The sequence below is a fragment of the Delphinus delphis genome, chromosome 8 (assembly GCF_949987515.2).
Source record: "Delphinus delphis chromosome 8, mDelDel1.2, whole genome shotgun sequence".
NCBI lineage: Eukaryota > Metazoa > Chordata > Mammalia > Artiodactyla > Delphinidae > Delphinus > Delphinus delphis.
The window spans coordinates 13,184,447-13,196,933 of NC_082690.1; the positions used below are offsets into that span (position 1 = coordinate 13,184,447).

Consider the following 12,487-nt stretch of genomic DNA (forward strand, 5'->3'; position numbering starts at 1 on the left):
CAGACCCCATGATTCCTGGCCTAGGCTCTTCATGGAAACTGCTCTGTGTTCTGAAGTTGGTTCTTTTGACTCTCTGCACACAATTGACTGGCATGGGAAAGAGCGGTGAAATGGCGATGCCTCTGTAGATGTGATGACAGTGCATTTCCCATATAGCCTGGACAGGAATACAACTCTAGCAATCTTTTGATTTTAATTAGTATTTGCTGCATATTTGGTGGATCTGCTAGTGCAAAGGGCCACATGTAAGAGCAAAGTCTGATTACTATGGTTTATGACTCAACTCCTTTCCCAAGCTCTGTGTTGACACAATTTAAAATCCCACTGCAATTTCAAAGGCAGAGTTGATCTCTTTTACATGTATCGGGAAAGCAGCTTCCCAGAGGAACACAACTGGAGATTCTCACTGTCTTAGGAGCCATACTTAAAACTCACACTAATACAAATAAACCCAGAGATGGAGCTTCAATAAAGTAGACTCTCTGTGACCTGTTTATGGCTGGCGGTTCCTACACAAGTAGTCAATTCTCAATTATGCACTCAAATAAGGGACTAATAGTGCAGAAATCTAAAGGGATGTCAATGAAAAGATATTCCTCTTTGTCCACTGCTTTATCCACTCACTCTTTCAATAAGCATTTATTGAGGCCCTACTAAGTACCAGGCAATGTGCTAAGTCCTGGAGATTCAACGCTGACTAAGACATGGTACTTGCCCTTTAGGAACTCATGATCTAGTAGGGGAAATGGACAAAGAAAATAATCACAGCACAGGATGATAAATACTATATACAGTAAAGGTACACAGATTTGCTGAGAACATGAAAGAGAAATGCTCTCATCTTCTGCCCTGGTGACGGCCCACTGAGCCTAATCCAGCTGAGGTGGGTCCCTGGCATGAGCTGGGCAGCAGCCAGGCCACTGTCCTACAGCCATGATCCATGGAGCCAGCAAACCAAGCTCATTTGAGGAAACCAATGAACCTGAGAACACTGACTGATTACTGTAGCAAGCAGAGCTTGAGGCAAGGATTGAGAAGTGAACTGTGGAGCCTAAGGACTGGAACTCCAAAAAGGGGCGAATAAGGAGCAGTGGGATAATTCTAGAGAAAGGTGTAACTGGCTGTTGTCAAGAGCAGCCTTCCATGCTCCTCACTACATGGACGGAGAGCACAGGTGAGTGTCAGGAACAGGAATGGAAAAGGAAAGAGTGACTAATTCTGTCTGCAGAGGTTGGAGAAAACTTTAGAGTTGAGTCACGTATGCTGGTTTTGAAGCATCAGTACAAGTTTGCCATAGAAAATTCACTAATTAGATAACAGTGTTGACGCTTATACGGCAAAGAGTTGTGGATGTAAGATGAAGAATACATTTGGTTGATCTTTTCTTAAGGTCAGATTTTGAAAATTTTTCCTACGGCATTCAAGGCCACACATCATCTGACATCAATCAATATTTAAATCCCAAGGCATCCCTTCACATACCTATTATCTTCCAGATACACTGGACAACTTCCGGCTCTGTAACTTTGCTTCTACTGTCCCCTCAGCCTAAAATCCCCTGCCCTGCCATTTTCCTACTGAAATTGCACACATCTTTCTATACCTAACTCAAATATTGCCCCATCTAGGGAGACTTCCCTCACTACCACCAACCACCCCCCACCCCCAGGCCCCAGGGAAAATGAGCCAGTCTTTATTCTGGGCTTCCAAGACTTACTACTTATACCTCCACTGGCCATCCATTCTATTCTGTCTCAGATTCGACATAGTGATTCACATGGCTTTTTGCCCTTGATAAAGAATAAATGGTAAAAGTAAATAGTAAAATCCTTGAAGACACAGGCACTTCTTTTTCGTCTTGCTTTTTTATTTTAAAATTTTTCATCTACAGGAAAATTGAATAACTAGTCAGTGAACATCCAATACACTCCAGCCTTGCTTTACCAATTGCTAACATTCTGGCACATTTGCCTTTTTTTCCCTGAATCATTGGAAGATAAGTTGCCAACATCATGGCATTCATCCTGAAATGCCTCTAAGGATGAGGAGTGTCTCCTATACAAACGTAATACTATTATCACATCCAAAAAATTAGCAATAATCCCATTATGCAGTCTACACTCAGGCTTCCCTAACTGACTCAAAAATGTCTTTTACAAGCTTTCCCCCTTGGATCTAGGATCTAGTCAAGGTCCACACATTGCATTTCGTTATAATGCTTCTTTGGTCTCTTTTAATCTGGAAGAGTTGCTCCTGGGTATAAGCTTTTCTTACCCATCATTTTTTTTTTTTAATGTAGTAGGTATTTAATAAATGTTTAATGATGGAAGAAACAGGTGGATGGACAAATGAACCCCAGTGATGCAAGATCCCTTGGCAGTTCCTCCAAGAAGGGACAGAATTCTACTGAAGGGACTTACAAGTGTCCTTTGTGAAACCACCAGGCACCGGGTAGGGGACTAAGTCATCGTCTGCCCGTAGCTGCTTCTCGTCAGATTTCCACTTTAATCGTCATGAACTAGCCCTTAGGCCACTGGGGAAATGGCTCTAGAGTAATTGATTGAAGGAAAGAAAAGAATTTGGTCCCTCACATCTGACCAAAGATGGGGAGGTCCCAGAGAGCAGGGACTCATTGCGGAATGTCAGAGTGAGAAGAGGCCTCAGAGGTCATGTCCAGGAGAGAGAACTCAGGCCCAGAGAAGTACAAGGGCTCCTTCAAGGCCACACAGGGAACCTTTGCCCCTGACTCCTGTCCAGCTTCCTTTCTACTTGACCTGGTCACCACGATGATATTCAGGATCTTTGCCTCTCTTGTTCCCAGTGACTTATGGTCATTCACTCAACCTATAAGCATCACAGATCTATTCTCTGAAACCCTACCTCAAGGGATGAGCCAGTGACTATTCCTTGCCCACGCAGGATGGAGTTATTTCAGAGGGTGCTTGTTGCCCACAGTGGGGAAAGACTGAGAAGCAAACAGCATCTTAAACAGTCACAGGGAAGGCTGGCAAGAACCAAGCCCATGGTCTCACCAGCCTGAGAGGGGGGATGGCTCCGCGTTCACTTGGTTCACTGTCATCTACTTAATCCTAAACATGATGCTGAAATTTTCTAGGGCCCTCTTGCCTCCCCCATAAAAACAGATCACTGCAGAGCTGTTATGACACGATGGCCTTGTGCAGGCGTGAATCCCATTTGGAAACAGAAGTGATAAATGAGGGACATCAGGGTGCAGGGTGATTCTCATATCTGAGTGTATGCATTTATTTAAACGAGCAAAATGGAAAATTCCTCAGGAAGTATTTGCTCTTTCCAACACAGGTTTGTGGTCATTGGAGAGTTTCACTGAACGGGGAAAAGTGATAGTAGAAGAGGTGATTGGCTCAGTGATTGGAGGAGGAGTTTCGACCATCACTGAGGAGCTAGTGCTCTTATACAGAAATTCCAGGCTTGGACTCGAACTTGAGTGGCTTTGGCGAAACCCCTTAACTTTTAGGAACCTCATCTAGTTGGGATAGAACCTCATCAAGCTGGGATAGAACCACAGTGATTTTTTTTTTTTAACTTTCGGGTGTACATTAAAATCATCTGGGGGCAGGGGGACTGCAGATTAAAATTACGATGCCTGTCTCCCACCCTATTTCCATTCTGATCTCAGCATCTCTGGGGGAGCATCCAGGTGATTCTTAAGTAGCCAGGGTTGAATAGCCTGGATTATAGAATCTCTAAAAGCTGATTCTCAGAAGGGAATAAAGTTATTGTGGCAGTGGAGAGGAATACTGGAATTTCTCAGCTATTCTTGGTGTACAAAGACTGTGGTAAGTATCGTGCTCACCTGTCTGCTGACTGGATAATTTCCCCAAGCTGAGCATCTGCTAGGATGGAGGTGCAGCTCTTACCACTGACCATCAGCATCTCCCCAGCAACGTGTAGGGACACATGCATTTTCCAAACTGAGAGGAAAACAGTCTGCAGCTTGGACCCCTAAACATTATGGAGGTGTTCAGCTAGCCGTGTGCAGGTCCCATCACCCTTCCTATGTCTAATCCAGGCAGCGGGGTGGCCGCTGGAGCAGGGAGGGGCGAGTGCGAGGTCCCAACCACATCTGACAAGATGGCCGATCAGCCTGCTTGTCTGCCTGATGCCGGCACCAGCCACCAGCTCCTGACACGCAGGACACGAAGCATCTGCCAGACGGGTGCCGGCTTTTGATCAGGAGCATGTTGAGCCAGAGACCTGCAGGGAAACAGCCAGGCTCCCCGCAGTCGGCTAGCAGGAATCTCTGCAACCTCGAGAGAGGTGCTTGCAGAATCTGAGCACAGATGGAAAAGTGGGGTGCAGGCAGGAGGAGGGGGGCCTCATGACGGAGGCTGTCTCCTAATGCCAGGCTACTCCACCTCCGCTAAGGGAAGCAAGACACCCTTTCCTGTCTGACGATCGGAGCAGGATTCCTGGGCTGCCTGAGCACATGTGCTACTCTTCCCCGGAGCTCGGTGAATCTCTTAGCCTCAGCTGACACGTCTGTAAAACCCGAGACCACCAGAGTGGGTGCCCGGTTTCCGGGGTGTCAAGCACCAGGGTGCGGCAGTGACCGACTGCAGCAGGGCTGTTTACAAGACACTGGAGGCCTCCAGCAGGTCCCCTGGCCAGACGCCTTCACGATGTCCTGCGTTTTCTAACTGGGTCCTCCAGGGCCTTCTGCTGGTGTGCTTAGGAAACCCAGTCTGTGTTCCTAGTTGGAGACTAGGGGTACCCCTCACAGCTGTGTTAAAATACTGGCCCCTCCTCCCTGGCCCCCTTCCTGAGCTGCCAGGCCAAGTGTGAGCAGAGGCCCATCCGCAGGCAGATAGCATTCTGTGTCTCACAATAGCAGCTACATGACTTGAAGGGCTCTTCTCTTAGAAAACCAAATGCTCACCGGTTCTACTTATTTGCTCTAACCTTCAAAGAGCCCAGAGGTCCCTTCCTAGTTCAACAAATAAATCCAGTTCCATTCTAGCAGACTTCGATCCACAAAGTTCTATTGTTACGCCTTCCCTGAATTTCCCCCTGTTCTGTCCCTCTCGGGCACCTCAGCCCCAGGCGGCTCACCCTTCTTTCGTTTGGGGGATAAATCAACCTCTGGGTTTTTGTGCGCATTTTTTTTTTTTTAAATTCTTTCAAAGGGTAAGGAATGTTGACACCCCCTGAAACATGCCTCTGATGTCTGGTTAGACTTCAGACGGCTGTATTTGAACATGTGCTGACGCAATCGGGCAGATTGGGTTAAACCAAATATTACAATTGCAAGAACTCATCTGGAACTAATAATTTTGAGGCCACCAAAAGTAAAAGGGCCCGGCTTTGGGCCTGGCCATTGGCAGAGTCCAGGCCGGCCCGACGCTGCCACCTGCCGGGAGCGTGGGGAACAGGGCGCGCCGTCCTGGCCTTCCTGTTTTGTTGGGGACGCACTGGCTCCCACGCACACACGGTCCCCAGCCTGCCAGACCAGGGCTATTTTAAAAAGCTAGCGCCTCTCCCCAGCCCTCGGTGTAAAGATAGCTAGTCTGGCCGCCCTGGCTTTACTCTGGGGAAGAAGAAAAAAAAAAAAAAGCCTCCCAATTATAGAGCCAGGGCTGGCTACAAAGGCAGTTTGCACTTGGCTCCCGATGAGACATGTGCCCTTGGATTAAACAGATCACGCGTCAGTGGCTCACTTAGGAGGAAGGCTCGTTCAAGTAAGGATTTTTATTTTGCGGGGGATGAAGCGAACGCACATCTCTGGGTTCTGTTGGCACACTGCTGAACTGCAAGTCACATGCCGGATCCAGAAATGATGAAAACATCTGTTTTCGCTTTAGACCAGCGAGGCTCCGGCTGCGGTGCGGAGGGGCGGGGCAGGGAAGGGAAGGGCTTTGCTCACCAGCGCCATCTGCTGAGCCTGGTGTAGAAGCGCGTGCGTCCCAAGCACACTGCGGCTTGACGTTCACCCCGGGAAGGGGGAGATCAACAGGTGCGGGGGGAAGGGGAGGGTCTGTGCCCCGGCGATCACTCTCCTTGGAGGACAGCCCTGATTTTGCCCTGGAGAATGTCCAAGTCCGTATTGCCTCGGAGTGTTCACAACAAAGAGCTTTGTCCCTGGGGACTGCTCTGGGGCAGAGGAGGAGGGAGAAGCGGCAAATGAATTCCCAGGTCGGGAGGGAAGGAGGTAAAGGGGGAGGGGAGTAGCTGGTTGGTGGTTTGCAGACACTAAAATTTGCTGTTCCTTCTGGCTGAAATCTACCAGAACAAAGGAACCGCACCTCTTCTCTAGGAAAACTCCCAGCTGCACTTCCCCCAGCCGTCCCTCTTTCCTGCCATGGTGGCTTTTACTCTAAATGTTCCAGTATTCACAGAGACTATTCTGGTGAGGCAGGGCTTGATCAACCCTTGGACGTAAAATCCACCCAGCCCGGTGTGAATGGAGCGCTGGGGATGGGTTCTGAATAGGAACCATACTGACAGCCAAGCCACCGCATTTTTCCAACGTTCAGCAAATATTTACCGCCTGCCTGCTAGATGCCCAGCACTCTCTCAGCACAACTATCTGTCATACAGTTTTTAAAACAATACAAATATGTCAGAGGAAAATGTATGTTTAATGTCAAGTCAGTGTCCATGACAAATGACAGCTGTGAGTTCAGAGGCAGGGAGGGGATTCCAGACCCTCAGTCGACCTTTTCTCAGTGTTTGGGGGCAATTCTGAGAAGTTTGATTCTCCCAATCATCCCTTGTGTTGTCTAATCCCCTAAATAACTGATTTCAGTCAACCCGTGTCAGCCTTGACCTCCATTCCTCTTTAAAGTCCAATCCTTCTCTCCAGTTCCTGGGGAGCTCATTGCCAGAGGACAACCCTGCTAGGGGACCATTCAAACTGCATCCTATCACGCAACATCAGAATTGGGTGGGTCCTAGACTTGACTCCCAGGCGTCATCCTTGGGAGAAGCAAAATTCCAAGATACAGCTATGTGAACAGAACTCCCCAACAAGACACAGGCTGTGAGGGGTTAATCGACAGGGGAAAGAACTGTGGTCGAATGTAAAGGTCCAGGCTCACAGATCTCACTCAGTCCCTTTACCTCCCTTGACACGCATCTGCTAAACACACCCTCAGTTCTCTGCTGCCTACCTTTGACGTTCCCAGAAGAGGAAAGTCTGCTAATACGGACTGGAGTCAATCTGTCTGCTCATCTTTTCCCACCTTACCTATAAACTCCCCAGTTCAAAGGGAAACTGAGGTTCTCTACTGAGGCTCAGTCCTTCCCATTCTTCCATTTCACCCCTAAATAAATACAGAAAGAGATGTCCTCTGCATGGGTCTTTTGAGCATGAGCCCTTCTCCTTGCTTGGTGCCCTGCAAACACACACTGTACTTTCCTTCACCACAATGTGTCAGTAAGTTGGCTTTGCTGCATGGCAGGCGAGTGGACCTCAGTTCAGTTCAGTTACACCACCATCTAAGGGATGAGTCAGAAAGAGTTTCATTTCCTCTTTCTGAGGAACTGAGAACCAGCTCAGTCTTCACAGATCTTGCCCTACTCTACCTGTATCTCCAGTGGCCTTATCTGTTTCCATAGAACCAAGTTCTTCAATGGCTGGGGCCCAAATTCATCCTCAAAGCGGTTTACAAGTCAAGCCTGCCCTGCTCTGGTGGTGGAAAATTACTAGTTCAGGGGAACCATGCAAATCAATACAATCAACTTCAGTTTTTGTTGCAGGCCTTAAGCGATTAGAACATGAGACTTTGTTTTAGTCTGGTTTGATATTGATCTGCCCTGGAGAGTTCTGACGAATTTTCTTTGTTTTGTAAACTGAGGAAACCTGGTCACCGGCCCATATTTCTTTGCTGGACTCTTCCCTTGACTTTTTCTCATTTGCAACAGGTGTGTGTTTTGATCCATGGGGGGACTGGATCTGGAATTTCTCATGCCACAGGGACATCTTTGAGCACAGAAGTTAGGGTGTTTTGGCAACATTCAGCAAAATAACATCTCTGAACTAGACTCAGAGAATAAAGTAGAAAACTGCAGGTGAAAAGATGTGGCATGAAAATAAACAGCAGTCATTTCGTGCTTTACCAGGTGTCGTATCTAAACTCTCTTTTCCTCCTTATAAAAATAAATTCTGTGGCCCTACTTCGCTCCATACACCTTGGTGTGATTCCCTTCACACAGAGAAATAACCTTTGTTCAAAGCTCCGCTTTTCTAAGCTGTGCTGACTTCTGCCTCATCACTCTCCACACATAAGATTAGCACCTCCTTTCCAGCTCCAAATAGACTGTAATCCAAAAGCTGCTCTTTTAAATAGAGGTTTCTCTTATGCTTAAATTCCTAAATAAAAGAAACATCAATGCTACTGCTACTCTCCCCAGTTAAATCCGATTTGCAAGATGTCCTGCCTGCTCAAAAATCTGGGTGTGAGCTGGAGCCTGGGCTCAGGGACACATTCGGGATTCTCCAGTCATCCTCTATCTGGAGGGCCCTCCAGTGGCCAAAATAATACCTGATATAAACAAAGACCACCAAAGCGAGTGGTTACAACAAAGGCGGGGGATGGACATTTGCCTGGCGTTGAAAATGCTGCCTGTAAGCCCCACATTCTGCCCCATAGAGGTGTGTGTCGTTTAGAGAAAGTCAAGACAGAATCACAGCTCAAGAAGAGCAGGCATTTGCATTACAAAAGGACCCTTCATTTGATAGAGAGGCAGGTTTGAACTCCATGAAATGACAGCTCCCTCTAATTTCTTTAAGATTCTATTGAATTCACGGAAAACAGATTGACACATTCCAGAATACATCTGGGGTATAAAACATGGTAGGTTTGAACTCGATCTGCACTACTCAACCCACCTCACCCACACTTCCGTCTCTGAAAACCTCATAAGCACCCTGACCATGAGACACAGGAGAAAGTGGAAGTCAGGTCACCTGGTAAGATCTGAATGCTCAGTGCAAGTCCAAGGTCCTCTGAGCCCAGAGCTGCCTTTCTGGAACACTGTGAGAAAAATGGGAGGTTGCTCCAATATGCTTCCCTCTGGACTTAGAGGATACTGCTGGTATTCCAGAAGACTCCAGAAGGTTTTCCAGAAGAAGCTCTGCCACGAATTACAATGTCATCGAAACCGAGCACCCTCCCGGGTACAAAAGCCCCTCCATGCTACACACACACACACACACACACACACACACACACACACCCGGGTACAAAAGCCCCTCCATGCTACACACACACACACACACACACACACCTGTTTCTTGTTTGTAGGAAAAAAACGCTAGTCTCCTAAGCCTTCCCTGAGTTCCAAAGCGCAGATTCAAACAATTACGAATTAGGGAAGTGAAGGAATGTAGAAACAAAGGGAAAGCAGCCAGGAGACAGTTAAGTCAGCCATAAAGCAGAGTCCTAGTTCCTCCTCAAGGGATACACACAACAATCTGCTGCAAGTCTTCGAGTTGCTCTGCAGGAACTAAGGCCCCCCTCCACCCCACCCAGGTGGAGGATGCTGACCACACTACATGCTGACCGCAAGCACGCAGACTCCAGACTGTTTGGCACCAGAGGGCTGATTAAGATTCCTGGAACACCGCCCCGTTACCTCACCACCAGCCAATCAGAAGAAAGTCATGCCCCCTGCAGCTCTCACCCCAAATGTTGTCTTTAAAAACCCTTCCCTGAAAGCCACCAGGGAGTCTGGGTCTTTTGAGCACGAGCTGCCTGTTCTCCTTGCTTGGTGTCCTGCCATAAACCATCCTCTGCTGCAAACGCCAGGGTTTCAGATAGGCCCTGCTCTGCTGTGAACACACGGACTCCGGTTCGGCCACGTGCCCCTCACCCGGAACCGCCCCCAGCACGGCCCACAGCAGCTGCACCCAACTGACTTCCCTCCACAGACCACAGTCTTCACACACCTGCCCTCACCCCACCCCCCCCCCCCACGGGGCAAACTCCTACTCATTCCGCAAGGCCTCGGTCAAGTGCCAACTCCACGCTGGCACCTTCCCCAACGTCACCGAATGTACGTCTGTTCCATCCCCTTCAGCCTCCATAGCATCGCGTCCCTGCCTCTGTCAGGGCACTTGGCAGGGCTGGGCCCTCCAGCCTGCGGATGGCAGGTAGCCTGGCTCCTCCTTTATCTTTGCATCCCAAGTGCTTAGCGTGGGGACTGCTGAGTGGACGTGGAGTAAGGGGGCTGAGGCTGGGGCCAGCATCCCCCCTCCCAGACCACCACATGCCACTGCCAGGTGCTGAGGGAGGTGGAGTGGGGGGCTCCCTCCCCCCAGTGCAGTGTGCTGGTGATGGAGGGGGCATTCTCCCCTCTCCATCCCCTCCACACTGCCAGGTGCTGAGGCAGGTGGAGTGGGGGGCTCCCTCCCCCCAGTGCAGTGTGCTAGTGATGGAGGGGGCATTCTCCCCTCTCCATCCCCTCCCTCCAGGTCAGGCACCCACCATCAACCACTCCCCCTCTGCATCCCAGTGACCTGGGTTCTCTCTTTGCACTTTCAGCAGCAGCAGCAAACATGGAGAAGCAAGTGTTACCACATCTAACTTGAGTCCACTCACCTGCCATGTCGTGAAGCCCGTCTGCTGATGCCCGGTTGTGGTGAAATGAAGTGCAGCACTTATTGCAGACACCAAGCAAGAAGAACGTACGACTCACGCTCCGAAGAGCTGAACGCCAAGGAAGGGTTTTTTAAAGGCAAAATTTGGGGGTGGGGCTGCAGGGGGCATGACTTTCTTCTGATTGGTTAGTGGTGAGGTAACAGCGTGGTATTCACGGAGTCTTAATCATTAACCTCCTGGTTTCAGTCTGGGGTCTCGTGCTTTTGGTCGGCATGTAGTCACCATCCTCACCTGGGTGGGCGTCTTAAGTGCCTGTTAACTCAAAGATCTGCATCAGATTGTATATTCCTTCAGGAGGAATTAGAACTCTCATTGCCGAACTACTACCTTACTTTTCTTGCATAACTGCTTTTCCTTTGTTTCTGCATTACCTCACTTCCCTAATTAGTAACTGCTTGAATCTGCTCTTCGGAACTCAGGGAGGCCTAGGAGACTAAAGCCTTTTTCTACAAACAAGAAGTAGGGGACACGGAGGGCCCTGCAGGTTCCTGCGCAGTTTCGATCCCCCCTTTTTTGATACCCCTCAATGGAACAGAGATGGGACAAGAAAGGGAATAAAGTCTTGTGCAGAGAGGTTAATCATAAACTCGGCAGGGGAACTTGGTTTGGGAGGGACTCAGTTTCACGAGTATCTGTCTGGATGCTGTGCTAGTCTGGGTCCAGCTCGCACTAGGTCTCTCTCTGGAAAGTAGAGAAAGAGGAGCCTGAAGACGGCTCCTCCACACCGTCCACGCCCTGCTCATCCTACGCTAAGCTAGCGTCCACACCTCATGCCCCAAAAGCCCTCTTGTGAGGACACCACTGGTCTCATCTAAAATCAGGGTCCAGGGCTTCCCTGGTGGCACAGTGGATGAGAGTCCGCCTGCCGATTCAGGGGACGCGGGTTCGTGCCCCGGTCCGGGAGGATCCCACATGCGGCGGAGCAGCTGGGCCCGTGAGCCATGGCCGCTGAGCCTGCGCGTCCGGAGCCTGTGCTCCGCAACGGGAGAGGCCACGGCAGTGAGAAGCCCGCGTACCGCAAAAATAAATAAATAAATAAAATCAGGGTCCGCCTCGCAGGGCTGTGGGGAGGACAAGAGTCACTCTCCTAGACAGCGTTCAGAGTTGTGGCATTTCATAGGCGTTACCTAACGTATCTAATCTGATTTCACCCTCGCAGCAACCCTATGAGGTAGGTGCTAAAGGATCATTATTTACAGGTGAGGAAACAGCAGGGCAAAAAGGGGCAAGACACCGAGAGTCACCAGTTCCCCAGGCAGGGTTCCAACTCAGGCCATCTGAGCCCAGACCCTTGACCACATGCAACTCTGCATGAAGGGCTGCCAGGCACAGAGGAAGTGCCCCGCAGACGCTGGTCGCGGTTCCTTGAGGCATTTGCCAGGACTGACTACTCCCTCCTCCGAGGGCACCTGAGGGCTCCAATCTGGCTTGGCCCAGGTTCCTCGGCTTTGGGTGTTACTTTGAGATCTCTTTTCACTCCCAACATCTCTCTCTCTCTCTCTCTCTCCAGGCTTTTATCTCCACCGACCCCTCTAACTCTGACCATTCTAGATGTACCTCTGCAGCAAGATCTCCAGCCCAGCTCAGTCTCTGAGCTCCAAAAACCGCCTAATCCTACAGCACCTTCCAGCTTCAAAGCTCTTGCACATGTTTCGTTAGACCTCCCAACACCCTGTGGTGTCAGCTTTGGTATCACTCCATTTGATGGACAAGAAAACTACGGCACTAGGGAGACTTGACAAGTGGTCTCTGTAGTCACATGGCAAGAACTGCAGCACTAGGATGCAACCTCAGCCCGCGCTCTCTCCCGGAGTTGGACCTATCGAAGTGGGCTAGTAGTCTTCCAT

The 12,487-nt window shown here is 49.5% G+C and overlaps 1 long non-coding RNA gene across 1 annotated transcript in view; it reads right to left on the minus strand.

Annotated features, from left to right (window-relative positions):
* LOC132428935 (uncharacterized) overlaps window positions 1-10,667 on the minus strand; it is a 290,602-nt gene extending 279,935 nt beyond the window's left edge. Inside the window, exon 1 of the long non-coding RNA XR_009520260.1 lies at window positions 10,581-10,667. This is a non-coding gene — a long non-coding RNA (uncharacterized lncRNA). The remainder of the gene's footprint in view (window positions 1-10,580) is intronic.
* Window positions 10,668-12,487: the final 1,820 nt, after the last annotated feature.